This window comes from Phalacrocorax carbo, chromosome 8, assembly GCF_963921805.1.
Source record: "Phalacrocorax carbo chromosome 8, bPhaCar2.1, whole genome shotgun sequence".
In the NCBI taxonomy this organism is placed as follows: Eukaryota; Metazoa; Chordata; class Aves; order Suliformes; family Phalacrocoracidae; genus Phalacrocorax; species Phalacrocorax carbo.
In genome coordinates, this window is record NC_087520.1 from 40861613 (window position 1) to 40874245 (window position 12633).

The 12633-nt window shown below is 42.6% G+C and overlaps 1 protein-coding gene across 1 annotated transcript in view; it reads left to right on the forward strand.

The window, feature by feature from the left end:
* GAN (gigaxonin) overlaps positions 1-10097 on the forward strand; it is a 42129-nt gene extending 32032 nt beyond the window's left edge. Inside the window, exon 12 of the transcript XR_010374297.1 lies at positions 974-10097. The gene's annotated coding sequence lies outside the window, so the exon portion shown is untranslated. The remainder of the gene's footprint in view (positions 1-973) is intronic.
* The last annotated feature ends 2536 nt before the right edge of the window (positions 10098-12633 follow it).

Sequence of the window (12633 nt, forward strand, 5' to 3'; positions counted from 1 at the left end):
TTTTGTTATACCACAGCGAGGTCTGCCTGCCCTCAAATATTTTATCGGCTATTCCTTAACTTCTAGTTATTGTGAAAATGCTGTATCAACTCAGCTCTTCCTGGTCAAGTGACTTTCTGTAGCTTTGAGGGTACCTCATCTTTAAATTGAAGGCAAATCACTATGAGATTGCACAGAAGGATAGCGGTGAATCTGAAAAAAAAAAGGCAAATTTACAGAATAGGCTCACTAGTAACTGCGGGCAGGCTGTATCCTTTCTGCTTTTGATGCCACAAAACTTGCGCGTCACACAGCCTGCCTTCTGAAGCAGAGTTCTTGCTGAAAAGAGTGTTTTCATCAAAGTTACTGAAGAGCCTGGCTTGCTTTACAAACCCCCTTTCCAGAAAGCACCAGGCAGGTTAATTTCTTTTTTGCAATATTTCTTGTGCCTGTACGACTCGGTGAATGCACAAGACAGAAGTGAGGGGTTAGGGAGCATTTTTCCCTCTTTTAACTGCAGTTTCTCTGGTTGGTTCCATAAATACTGTGGCCATACAGCCTGCATGGGTTTTGGTAACACGCGTGTGCTGTGCAAAGTGCAGGATGCAATAACAAATGCAAGTTGCTACAAGTGCCAAACTTTTGGTTTCCTCTGTATATAACAATAATTCAGCTATTCTATTAAAGTACGGAGATGCTTAAAATTCACTGTGTTCCAAAAAAGAGCAGTTGTTCTTTTTTTTTTTTAAAATGAATGCTATTTAAAACACTGTAAATCTTTACTTTCTTTTTAATACCGTTCTGCAGGTTTGTGTTACTCTTCACAGCTGCCTTGAGACATCACTCCATGTGATGCATGTGGCCACTTTGCTCTTTATTAGAGCACTAGTGCCATGCAAATATCTAATAAATGGCAGCTGACAACATGTTTTAGTATTTAAAATTATAAATATTTAGATAAAGTGCAATTTGTTTGAATTAATCTTCTCTGCAGAGGGACAGCTGTGTCTCAGGAGGTGTGACTGTACCCAGGGACACAGGCATACTGAAGAATGTAACGAAGGTATGTTTCGGTGCCCCTCGCAGCGATGCTTTTCAGAGGATTATATTTAATTTGGGGTATGGATCCTTTCTGCCTCTAATGTTAGCATCAGGGTTTTGGGGGTTGTGTTCTCTTAACTCTTTGGAGTCCTTAAACAGCTTCTTCAGGTGGGTGGGAGGGGCCTTAATTATGTGCAAGTTTGTTTTGCAGTTAGAAGCTACTGTTTCCATCTTAACTTGGAGTATTTCCTTTTACCATTAAGGAACGCGTACAGGCCTGCGTTTCAGCGTCAGTGCTGTAAGCCTTTTGACACTTGCCATTTTCTGTTGCTCTTCCTCGTTTGTTATTGGAGTTGCGAGCTGCCTCAGCAGGGTCTGTGTTTCCGTGGCCTGCCACTTGTGAAAGAAAAGTAAGATCTGTCCTCACGTAAGGTTGGGAAGGTGAGCCAGTAAAAGCTGACTTGGAGACACCGCTGTAAAGCCAGTAAGATTTGGGTGAAGCACCACTTGTTTTCTGTAGGGGTCAGATCCGTGTGCTCTGAGGTTTATTGATAGGTTGGGCACCTGCTCTCCAGCATCCCTGTGGTTTTTGGTTGGTTTGGGTTTTTTTACCCTGGGAAATGCCTTACTGTAGGCAGGATTGCAGCCGGGCTTTAAGGTGACATCTCTGATCAGCCGTGCCCTGCGCGACTCTCTAACTGCTCTTGTACTCCAGTAATCAATTCTCTCAAATTTTTGATTAACAGGTAAGCTAAAGGAATAGACTAAAACCATGCGGAGTGTCTAACTAGATAAATGCCTGCTAAAAAGGATTAAGTGTAATAAGAGTATAAACTGCTGCCGACAGGTGATTTTGTTGTAAATTTGTTGGTGATATAAAATCTTAAAGATATCTTTAAAAACAGCTTATTCTAGGTAGCTGCTTATTAATTATAACAATAATTAAAATACATAAAGGATTTGTTTAGAATAATATTTAAAGGTTATTTGAAATAATCTATTGAAGTGTCTTTTGAAAAGTGAGCTGGAAGACTGGAACTTTTCAATGTAAAAGGCTAAATCTTGTTGCCCAGTGTTTTTGCAGGGTTTCCTGTGAATAACGAACATCTGCCAGAGTGCATCAGTAAATGAATGTGCTCAATGCCGTTGCCTACCTGTGCCCTTGAATTTTCATAATGAAATGAGGCTATACTGAGCCCTTGTAAAAACTGATGGATCTGATTACTGTAATAGGATAGAAAGAAGCATCCCTGGTGTAAGTAACGTGATTTTATTGATAAAACATTAAAATGTAATATTTTTTTTTGGTAAATACTGGGTGCTTTTGAATCACCACCTAATGCCCTTGAGTTTTTTTTTTTCTTTGCCTTTCCTTCCTTCTTGGTTAATGCTAAGACATCCTCTGGTTTTGTTAAGGGCAAGTTTTTTTCATCTGTAGTTCTAAACCCAGTCAAAGCCTGAAAGATACCATTTAAGCAGGCTGTGCAGTGGGCTGCTTTTATCAGTATAATTTCTGTGCATTCTGTGAGCATGCTGCCACCTCCGCTAATTTCATAATAGAAAAAAAAAATATCTGTGGAACAATATTGCGCCTGATGAAAGCAAGAGCCACTTTGGAAAGTCTGAATTCCAGTATGCGATAGGCAGCATGCTACGAAACCCTTATCCCTGCCTGTTCTTGGGGTTCTCACCTTAGTGATCTCACGTGCTAAAGCCTCAGCTAGGCAGCACCTATTTTATTAATTTACTCATGATAGCAGGAAAGCATTATCATATTGTTCACTTGTTTTGCTATTTTTAGGTCTTAAAAAGTGAAGTCTGCTTAATTACTAGACTAAGTGAGCTTGTACACTGGGGTATCTGGCAAGGTGGTCAGGTTGAACAGAGCTGACGTTCTTTAGAACTCGTTAAAATTTCTTTCTGAAGGAAAGCCAAGGAGTACCCTCTTCTGAAAGAGTTTGAAAGTATTTCTTAACTAGTCTAAAACTAGTCCAAAGGATTCTTCTGGATTGCTTAGAGAAACTGGGCTCTCTTCTAGCTTTTGTTTGCTTGGGGAAACAGCTGTTAAGTCAATTTTAAGCTTTTTTTTTTTCTCCCTGACTTCAAAAACCTAATGATTTGCTTCTTGTAATTGAAACTTTTTTGTACTGAGACTGTATTTTGCAGCATAGGGTGAGCGTTCTATTGTATCTTAGTTTAATCAATGTAGACAGCCAGCTGTGCTCTTGTGGACTCGTAGAAGGCAGCATTACAGTGTTAAGAGGCAAGGGAAAATATCAGTAAACCAGCAAGATTCTCCTTAGACTGCACACAGCCTTGCTGTTTGCACCTGATGGGGCAACACGCCGGTTTTGGCATTGGCACAGAGCTCGTGTAATTGCTACCCCTTGCTGCCCTCGGTGTTTGGAAACATGGCTGGACGTTGCCCGGCTGCAGACTTGTTGAGTGCCAGGGAGGACTTGAAGCTGTGGCTGGCCTAGAGTTGACCCCCAAAGCCCTGTTAAACCAACAGATGCAGGTTCCTGGGCATACCCCGTGCATAATGCTGCTTTCTGGTGTCAGCTGTTGTGTCTTTTGCTCTTGTTAACAGAATTTTGCTTTCGCTCTTGCCCTAAATTCACTTCTGAATGCATTGTTTTTGCTGGTGATAGCTAGGAAGAGCTCCTGTGGGATGGAGGACGTCCTCACAAACTTCATCTCTGTGCACTGGCTTTTTGCACATCTCTGCATCCTTTAACTCCGGTTGGTGTATGTGGGGAGAGCACTTAATACGCGATGAAATGACTTTCCATCAAGCTTGTAGAACTAATGTCAGATCACCTGAACATCTCTAAGCAATCCTCTAGGTTGAACACGTGTAGCCCGCTCCCATGTACGCGTATTACTTGTGGCTGGAATTCTGCTGCCTCGTCCGTGGGGAAGAGCCCCTATTCCCAGCTACCTCATTTTTTTCCTTTGCACTTTGTCAAATCTTTGTTTTATTTTGTTTTAAATTGCATTTTGTCCTTCAATAAAAAACTAAAAGCAGACAAGAAGCAGGGCAGAATGATGCCATTGTCCAAGGACAGTTTACTTCAATTTAATTTTAAATGCATGTTTCTGTACAAAAAGACCAAGGTTGACCTGCAGCTGCTGTAAAAAGTAAATAAGAATTTATATTACTTGAAAGTAACTATGATACTTGTAAATGAGAGAAGCAATTGAAAGACTGTCCTGACAATTTTTAAATAGGAAGAAATCTGTTTAAAAAATAGAAGTCTTTGCTCTTTTAAGGACAGGACTGATAGTTTTCTCTCCGCCTCTACTCTGCACTGTTTTGCCTGTGAACTTGATCCGTTATCTCAATAGAGAGATTCACTGTTTTGGTTTTTTTTCCTGTAATGTCTAACCTGGATTTTTTTTCCCATGGAGTTCCTCATTTACTCACCTACAGAGGAAAACCTGTACAAATAAATACCCAGCTTCCATACCTGAGATTATGTATTTGCCCATTTCTTTGGGATCTTCAAGTATACAGGATTTTGCTTAGCTTGAAGAACTAAAAAATAAAAAAGCAGCATGTTTTCTTCTGCTTCTAAAGGTGCTATTTTGACATACTTCTGAATTACTTACACTGTGTGTGACTTATTGAAGCACCAATATAAGCTGATAAGCAGCTTGTGTTTGTTCTCTGGGTTGGTGATTTTTTTTTTTTTTTGAGTATTCAATACGTTTTTTTAAAAAACATCTTTTCTCATAAAGACAGCTTCCAAACTGTCAAAGGCCTTAATAATGCAAAATGTAATGGAAAAATGCTGCCTTTTTTCTTTCTTCGTAAAGGCAAGACCAAGAAATGCTTCACGGGGAACACTTTCCTCTAAAATTTTAAGTAGCAGCACATATTAAGTTTGAATTAAATGTAGCAAACATTTTAATGGCCATGCAGAAATAGTAAGTATAAAACAAGGAGCTATTCATGTCTCTGCAGACTGTACCAGTTAGTGCTAATTCCAGCGGCTTCTATTGGCATCACGGTGGCTATTCCGTAAATATTAATCTTCCTGGGCTCAGACCCAGGACCTGGCTGTGTGTTGTTCCCTGCGTGTCTGGGACACACTGACCTATGTGGCTGTCAGCATCTGGATGTTGGGTCAGGTATGGGTTTTGCCTCAGACCTCATCATCAAACAAACCCTTGTCTGAGGCAAGGTCTGTTCACCCCGGAGGATTTAGCCGCCCCGCGCCGCGGGTGAGCAGGAGGTAGAAGGCGGGAGGCTACCAACTGCTGCCATCGCTAGAGTGGCGCCAGCTTGGTAGATCTGCAGAGAAGGCTCTTGTAGATGCAAGCCACGGAGAGCTGAATTTTAATCCTGTGCAGGAACTTTGTTGTTGTCTTTATTGCGCTGTTTGTCCGTACCATAAGTTCAGTTTAGGGATTTGGTAACTTAGCATTGCTAGAAGTTTTTCATGCTGTGGAGGACATAAAAATCGTTCTCCTGCCCTGTCTGATGGAGCAGGAAGGATCAGGGTGTTGATGTTTGAGCTTGTCCCATCTCCAGACAGCAGGTTACTGCCTTTTTGTTGGCTTCACAGTCCCATTTCTCAGTCTTCTTAACCTAAGACCCTTTTGCCTTCTGAAAAGACTCTGGAGACTGCCTTGTCGTTCTCCTGCTTCACACGTGTGCTGCCCTTTGGACCATCCTAACTCATCCAGACTGTCATTGTCCAGGGCTGGTGCCCTTCATGAGGAATGTCTGTGTTACCTGCAGCGCTTTCTGAAGAACCGCCAGTAATTGAGAGACTATGGAGAGCCCTACTGAGCTTGCAAATCCTTGATGCTCTTATTTTAGGGAGGGCTGAACAGCAACACCATCCACTGCCAGGCCTGTGCACAGAGTCTGACCCTTGCAGCACCGTGGCAGCATGGGTAAGGATGAGTCCACCCTGTCCCTTACATAAGGGTAAGATCTAAAGGTTTAGAGGCTGAGTGTTATAGGAGATCTAATATTTTACAGTTGTATTTAAATCTGAAAATATTGGAGGCTCTGGGACTATTTCTTCAGGGTGGAACAGCAAGTATTGGCCGAAGTAGCTGGGGAGCTCCTGGCCACCTGGTTGTCCCCTCCACTTTTTTTTTTTTTTGAGAAAACAGAACTGTAAAACTGCTTCCCAGCTTGTATGGTTAGTTTAATAATCTGAAGTGGGAGCCTGACATGGTGAGATTGTTTTAATTTTGCCTTCAAAAGGAAGAAGCAACACTTCTTCGCGTTGGATGCTCTAGCTTCAGAATTTTCCCTTGTAAACTGTGTTTATTGAGTGCCATGAATCTTGTAGGATTGGGCTAATGAATTGAAATACATGTTATATGAATGATGACTAATATACTTAGTCTGACTTTGTACTGTACAAATATTCTATTTTAGCGTACGAGAATGAAATAACTACATTGATTAATCCAATTATGATATCTGTATTCTAGGAGCCCAGTAATAGGAGGGGTTTCTAATGTAGTAATACATTGCTGGTGCTCTGGTAAAGGCTCAGTGTTCTGTCAAATCGAAGATCTTAATAATTACCAGGATATTGTCAGAATATATTGCTGGTTTTTTCTACAAAAAAAATATGTCAGTGTGGTCTGTGGTAGAAACACTCACCTGGTCTTGTTTACCATTGCTGGCATGCAGCTTGACAGCAAGGTTTACTCCCACCATCCAGCTGTCATGCTTTGACTTCTGTATCACAGATGTGTTTACTGTTACAGGCTTTTTATGTGCATACGTCTTCTGCAGGTCTTTTTGTGCTTTGTGTGGGAATGGAGTTTTTGCTTTTATTTATGTGCCCACCCCAAAATCTCCCTGTGTTGCTTTTGAAATGAATCCATGAATCGCTTGGGGCCAGGCTTTGGAATGCTTTGACCCGATTCTGTTGAGTTACTTCTGTTAAAAACAGAAATATAAGATGTAAATGCTCTTTGGCCTCAATCAAACTATGCAATATAGCGCACCGGAGAGCTGAATTCCTTGTGATACAGAAGGCGTGCGGTTCTTGTGTCCTTCCAAATCCAGTCCTTGGTCCAAGGTTAGGAGAACTTGTACTCAGTGGCTGCCCAAGAATCTTGCATCCAGATCAACTCTTGTTCGCTGGTTTTCCTGCTTCCCCCTGCCTTGCCCGTCAGTTTATTAGGTGTTTTGGCTTTGAATGATGTGCTGTCAAAGTGTATCCCTCCTGTCAGTCTCGTATTGTTGTTGATCGGGGCTTGCCTTGTAAACCCGCCAGCATGGCTTACCCGCTGGAGTAAGTATGGGGCCCCTCCGAGATGTTTGTGTCTCTCTGCTCCAGAGCATGTCAGGCACTTTGGGTTTGCCGTGCCCCTCCAGGTGGATGTAGGCCTTGCTTTTGTGTTCCTGTGATGTTCAGTTGTGGGTCTGGTGCTTACAGTAAAGAATACCTTTGACGTCTCAAATTCAGTCCAAGTAAGATTTCATTTCCACCACTTGCACGCGTGTGTGATTTTGCTGCTTCCATGGCAATTCAGGGATAAATACCCATGTGGTCAGGGCTGCTGGTAAGGGTACTTAGTTTATCTAGTGAAGCTTGTTCCTTGTGTTCCTCTTCTTCCCCCTATGAGATACTAATAAAACCAGTACACTGTTTTGCCCTGGCTCTACATCCAGTGAGTAGCTCTTCTCTACCAGTTGATCACGTCTTCTCACCTTTCCATGCATTCTTCAGAGTAGTTTGCCTCTATTTGTCACTTACTTAACCCACCTTGCACCTCATACTGCTTCTCCCTCCTAACTCAGTTTACTCACAGGATCACACTGTTTTGTCTGTCTTTAATTCAGGTTAACCTTGATTTGTTTCTCTGATTTCAAAAAGGGATTTCAATGCATAACACAAGAGACAAACAGAAAATCTCTCTGCAGATGTCTGTGTCTTCATTCCCCCCCGGCACATACAGTGTAAGGGGTTCAGCCTATTCCATTCCTAACCCCGCGTTTTTCTTAGTGCTCGGCAGAACAAAGTCTGAAGGCTTCTTATTTCTTCTGGTAATTGAAAATATTTGGAGATTTTCTCCTTCAGAAGTAGCCACTGCAGATGAGCAGATGGCGTGCGAGAGGGTTGTTATGCTTCCCTATTCAGTATTTTTAATTGAGGAACAAATAATTTATTTTGGGGAAAAATGTAAATTTTTTTGTATTTGTATGTCAAAGTGGCCTTTATAGGAAAAGCACATATTTAGATTAAAATTGCTTAGTTGTGTAATTTTAGTGGGGATTTTTGTATTGACAGGGTTTCTATGCATTTTTCAAAATATACTTGCTGTTTTGTGTTAGAATTATTGGAAATATTTTTAAAAACGTGTATTACCACATTTTCCATGGTTGATCCCTTTACTATCATTCCTTTTGAATGCTACAAGGATTTTAATTAACCCTGTAAATTAATTTTCCCCCACAAATATTTGCATTAGGTAAATATAATGAGTTATAGCATGGGTATGTAGCTTTAAGGGGATAAGCCTAGTAGTGTAGCTTAATTATGGAGAGATCTTTCTGGAGGAGGGCAGTACGCAGTGTTTCAATTGCACTTAAAAAGCCAAATAAGCAAATTAAGTTTTTTTGCTGCACCTCACTGGGATTTTTTTTTAAACCGTTTCCATCCTATACTGTTTACACTCAAGCATTATTTAGATGTGTACTATTTGTGCAGTATGCAACTCTCCTTCATTCTGTCGGGATAATGCTAATGCGAACAGGTAGGAAAAGTTTCAGACACTGTGTGGTATCCTAAGGGATATGGTATGAGTTTGGGGGAGGGAGGAGAGGCAAGTTAGATCCATTAGTGTATTTTTCCATTTAATTATGTACACATTCTCACATTAGCCGAGGCTAAAGTAACTGAACTTACAATTGAATTTTAAGTAAAATTAGTGGTTTGAGGGTGGGGGGAAACGAAGAAGGGGTTTGCAGAACTGCAGGCAAAAATACCCTCTAGTCGCGCTGCGGTGCAGTTGCCTTGACTGCCTATGCAAAGCATAGCCTGAGTTTGAGACATCAGACCCTCTGCTATTGCTCTGATTTTTAGTTTCTCTTCTCGAGGTGTTACTGTAAGGCTTGCGAAGTAGAACCTCCCTGGGAGCGTTTGGCAACTGACACTTCAGTTTTATCATTTGGTGTTTGTATTTTAGTTTTTGTTCTTTCTGTTTCATAAGAGATCCCACATCGTTCATAGGTTAGTGTAAGGCAAGCTTTTAGGCGTAGTAACGAACATTGCATGCTACCATGTATTCTCATAACTGAAGTAAAATGTGCAATTTTAATGGCACTTTGACCTATTGCTGAAACACTGGGTTTTGCAATGGAACAAACTCTCAACAATTGAAAACACTCTGTGTCTACATTAGGTGTCTTGAAAGTGGAGAAAAAGGCAGTTACTCCAGTTGTACCCACACGTAATTAGGTATTGAATTTTTTTTTTTTAAGAGTTTTATGATCTGTTATTAGAAAAATACCCATTTCTTTGTTTACTTTAGTTGCCATAAATTACCCAGTGCAGAGCCTGGTCCACCTCCATCCATTTATTTTCATGGAGTAGTCGCACACAAAATGGTAACAGCGAAGCAGGAAAGCTGTCTGGTTACTTACCAGTAACCTCCCTTGCAGAATTGCCTTGTGGCTCACACGCGATACGAAAAGGGACACGAGAATTTTCCTGGATTGAGTAGCACTTGCTTCGTTTACGTGTTCAGTATAAAGCTGGGTGACTAAAGGGAGGTTACCTTTTTAAAGTATTTGACTTGTGCTTTGGGGACTTAGTTGCCACTGTGCAAATTGTGCTGTAATATTGTACCAAGGATCAGTGAAAGTGTTTTATCTTTTTTAATGTCGTTTGTATTTGACCGGGTTTTATAAATGTAAGAAAACAGAGTGTTGTATTTTGATCTGAAATTTGCGTATGGTAAAAGTAACTTTGCTTTATGTATTGGAGGTTTGTTCAGAACTTGAATTATTTTATAGAATGGTACAGACCAAAATTAATTGTCTTAAAGGTGTTTAATAAACTAACCAAATAAAACATTGATGGTTTGAAAACTTGTTAACTGCTCCTTATGCTTTTTCTTTCTATTTCTAAAAGAAAGGAAGAACGTAATTCAAGATTTTTCTCTCAAGGTCTTAGGAAAAATGAAAAAAAAAAAAAAAAAAAGGCAGTAGATTTTATAAATATCATCTCCCATGAGTTATCTGTTTTATTATTATGCCAGAAGTTTAATCAAAGGGGAAAACCCAAAGGAAATAAATGGAGGAGGAAAGGCTAAGGAAATGAGGGGAGGCGGGAGCAGCCCCTCTCCGGCTCTGTGCGGGCAGTCGGTGTTACGGCGCTGAGCCCTGGATGTTGGCGATGGCCATTCCGGCAGAAATGGGAGTGGAAAGGAGCTTCTGCTCACCTGTAAGGGCTCTGAGTTGTTTGAAGGTCTCCACTTTCCCCTGCAGTCACCTTCACTCCTCCTCTGCACAAATACTGCTGCTTTCATGTGCTCTTTAAAAGCAGAGGAAAAAAAACATGCGAAGCATAACAGCTCCCGAGGGTGGGAACAAACAGCTCCTTCCAGGGCTGCCAGATCTCTAGCGACCCTCGCTTGCGCCATGGCGTGCATATGTAACTTCTTCAGGTACAGAGATCTGGACTTTTTTCAGATGCCAAGCAGCTGCAACTCCCATTAAGCAATATGCTTCCTTCGGGCTGCGTTCCTCCCTTTGCTGATGTACCGGCCGTTGCTTCTGCTGGTGCTGCCTCCGCTGAGGCAGGCGCGCCAGGGCAAGGGCTTTCACTGTTACTAGGGGGGGCACCGTCCTCTGTGCCGCTGTCGCACTCCCACCTACAGTCAATGAACTCGGCCACTGCAGTAGCCCTATATCTTTTGGTCTTCAGGAAAATACACTCTTCACCCAGAGCCCTGTCTACCATTTCTTAAATAAAAGGACATTGAGGCGAGGCCAAATGTGAGGTGGGAGTCAAGGAAGAGCTGAGGCTTGGGGTAGCTTGGGCAGGGGGCGTGAAGAGGGAAGGCAGCACCACAGCTTCAAAGCAGTGTCCAAAACTGAGTGCTGTAAGCACATACTCTAAAAGAGACAGTGGGTTTTAGGACAGAAAGGTGGATATTTGCTCAATAAAAACCCTTTCTGGCTTAGGTCAATAGCCATCCCAAGTGAAGCACAGGCCCTGAACCGCCAGCCAGTTTGGTGCGGAGAGCCTGAGGCCTCCAGTGTAACCACAGGCTGCTGCTGGGGAATCTCGTGTTGGTTTACCCTTGTTGCTGGTGTTCCCATGGTTATGGCTGTGTAGATGGGCTCTGCCGTATCTCCCCTGTCTTACTGAGTCTTGGAAACAAAGACCGGAGGGTGAACTTGGATTTATCTTTATTCTGCAGCCTGGAATCCTAACAGAAAGGGAAGAGGGCTGCTGCCTGGTTTCCATTACCTTTTATGCACAGGGGAGATAAAACTTGACGTTCCCATTTCTTCCTCTTTTTACCCTCTCAATTTTTTTCTAAAATACTGTGGAAGAAATGTAGAAATGGTTCCTTAAACAGGATTTTCTGCCGAGGCTCTCCCAAGGCCGGGACCAAGGCCTCCCTGTGCCTCCTTGATTGCAAGGTACTTGCCAAGAAGGCTGTGTACTGAGTTTATGCAACAGGACTTGTGACTCTCGTGATGACTCTGCCACAGGGAATCACAGTTGTCTACGAGCTTCTACCCTAAGCTGAGAGAATAGCGTCCCACCAGCTTTTTCCTGGCAGGAATGTGCTAGGAGAGGCTCCCTGCAGGTCAGAGCTGCTGTGGAGGTGTCTGGGTGTGTGAGCAGCCCTGGCTTTGCTGAGCCAGGCTCTTCCCAGGGCCGGTGCCTCCTTGGTAGGAGGTGGCATCTATGTCCTTTGCAGAGCCCAGGTCTCAGAGCAGGCTTTCACCAGGCTGATTTTTCCAGGTGAAGAAGAGAAAGGAGGTGATGTGGGAAGCACAGGAAGCTTTGCAGAGCAGGTAACTGGCTCCAGGACTCCAGAATCTCAAATCAAGCAGTGAGCCCTGCTTTTCGCTAAGCTCTTGTGTTGCGAAGTCAGCCCTCTGGCACAATGATCACTGGAGACAGAATTTACTGAAGAATTAATTGCTGTTCAGAATTCAGTACAACCCCGTGCTTTTTGTCTGGAAGATGCTGTAAAGTCAGAGTCAAAAATTAATGCAGAGTCCACAGGGCCCTGGGAAAGGCGCGAGTCATTTGAGATGAACGTTGTTGCCGCTCGACAGGCTTTGACTGCTGCGCCAGGTGAAGCCAGCAGTGGCAGGATCAGACCTATTATTTTTGCTTTTTCTCCAGTGTATTTGGACGTGCGCAGGCCAAGCTTCGTCACGTGTGGCCTCTAAGGAATCGTGAACCCCAACACCGTGGGCTGGGCTGAAGGAGTTGGCTAATGGAGAATTTACGGTAAGAGCAAAATGTATTTTTAACCACCAGGATATGCTTATCGTCAGGAAAGGGCAAGCAGCACTCCTATCTCTCCAGGGAAGGGGAAGTGTTGAGCGTGACTTCAGTTTTGTCCAGCTCCTTTCCCAACTCTGAAAGGTTGTTTTTTTTT